We start from the raw sequence: 2,231 nt of genomic DNA, 5'->3' as shown, positions 1-2,231 counted from the left end.
GTGTGTGGGTTAGGCTAACTATGAATTCATTCTTGGCTGGATTCCTTTAGTTATGCACTGATTTGCATAACTGATGTTCCCATAGGATGATTACCTAGTGGTCTTACCCATATTTGACCCTTCTGTGCTCCTGTGATGCATTGTATGCTTATTTATGAGCAAAACTTGGTTTTGCTCAGGTTGATTTGGTTTATACCTCACTCCAGCTCCTAGATTGTTTGTTGGTGTAGAGGATTTCTTCAGTGTTGAGCTTGTGCTTGCCCTGCTCCTCCCGGCAATCTTGTGGTGCTTGATTCGGTCTTTGTGGTGAGTTAGGCGGATTGAACGACAGTGGGCTGTTCTTGTGTTCTTGTGTTCTTGTGTTCTTGGTGACTTACCCGGTGAAGCCTCGTCGATGGATATGGCTTAGGGTTTGCTTCTGAAAAGCTTATATTTGGTGCTCCCTTGCTCTCCCTGGTCGACAGCTTGGTTTGGCACACTTTGTGACTCACTGCTGATGTGTGTGTGTGTTGTGCTGCATGCACACTCAGTGGCTTGGTGTTGAGCATGCACACATGCAGTGTGAGCTGCCTGTGTGTGTGTGTGTGCACCCGATCCTTTGAACTTGACTTGGAGAGGATCAGCTCGGCAGAGCTGTGAGCATATCCTCTCTGTTGCCATTATATTTCTAACCTGCCAAGTGGCTATGCCACTTGGCATAACTTCTTTTGGTTGTGATTATGTGCAGGGAATCAAGATGATGATCAAATGAATATGGAGGTCATCAAATCCAAGATCAAGTGAAGATGATCTTGTAGTATTTAGGATAGGATCCATCCTTGCACTTTTCTTTTTATTTTCTTTTATTTTTCAATTTCTCCAATTCTTGTAATATGTTGTAAAATTCATTTATTTCCATTATGAATATTGTAAAGACAATGTATCTTGTGTGTTAATCAATAAAGCTCAAGGTTTTCTCTAATGAGCTTGTCTTATTGTTTAAATTTATTCATAATGTGTGTTATGTATTATTTACTTAATGAATTTCCTCACCATTCAAATATTTAGGGTAATTATTTAATGTTTGAATTTGAATTTCAAATTCAACTTTGGTTTGAATTCAACCATGCCACTTAATTTAAAATTCAATCATGCAACTTAAGTTTGATGCAAACTCTCCCCTCTTCTCAAAACCCTAAACTAGTTAAGTGAGATGCAAGTTTGTCGCACTCTCGAAACCCTAACCCTGTAAGGTGTCGAGAGAGAAACTTGTTCCCCTTCGATGCAGTTTTTGTTAAAAAGCGCGAAATTTCCCCAGAATTTACCATGCAATGCACATCCCTTTCTAAAATCTACCCCTCGATCATCTCTAAACCTGGGACATTACATTAACTCAAGGGTTTTTCAACACCACTTATCAACCTCGAACATACTCAACGCAAAAATTAAAGGGGATGCAAGAGCGTGGACATTAGTTGGAGCAAATAACTTTGAGCAATGCAATACCGGGAGAGTAGGCTCTTGTCTTGCATGCCCTAGTATTTGTATTAGGCTTTTGTAGCCTCTAAAACTTCCTTCTTTATGAATGAAAATGAAAAATATTTTACCTTTATTCAGAAACTAACTATTTAAAGTTACAATCAGCATGCAGTTAACCTAGGTGTTAACTCACCCTAAAATAACCTAATGCGCCAACTCGATTGAGCAGGAGTCTACATCATAGGGAAAAAAAGAGGCTACACAATGGTGATGTAGTCTGATTGGTTGGCATAAATAATTAAACTAGATGATTCCCGCACAGTGTTGTGAAAAAATATGGTTACCAAATAAACAGTATGTGGCCGCCGAACCAAATAAGGACCGTGGAATAAAAAGCTATGATTACAGTAGTTCATGTCAAGGAAAGAATATTATGATCGTGGAACCTGCGTTTTCTCCTCTTTGTATTAGTATAAAATAGAAACATTAAGTATCATGCAGCAAAACAAAGCCAAGTCTTTGTTACAATTAAAAAATTATGGTAGTTGAAAGTACTGAGAAAATACATCAGTAAAACTTTGTCCCTTGAGCATAAACATAACATAAATTTCGGATAATTAATAAACTTATCGACTATACTACAACACAGTGAATAACTATGCCACAAAGCAAATGACTTTGTAGTCTTCTACGTGTAGGTGCAGACAACCTGAATTGTGCATCAAACAAAGCTTTGATCATGGTGTAAGTCACTATTTTTCTCTTGGTTGATC

This window comes from Lolium rigidum, chromosome 1, assembly GCF_022539505.1.
Source record: "Lolium rigidum isolate FL_2022 chromosome 1, APGP_CSIRO_Lrig_0.1, whole genome shotgun sequence".
NCBI lineage: Eukaryota > Viridiplantae > Streptophyta > Magnoliopsida > Poales > Poaceae > Lolium > Lolium rigidum.
The sequence above is the reverse complement of the archived record's forward strand: the minus strand, read 5'-3'. Positions refer to the sequence as shown.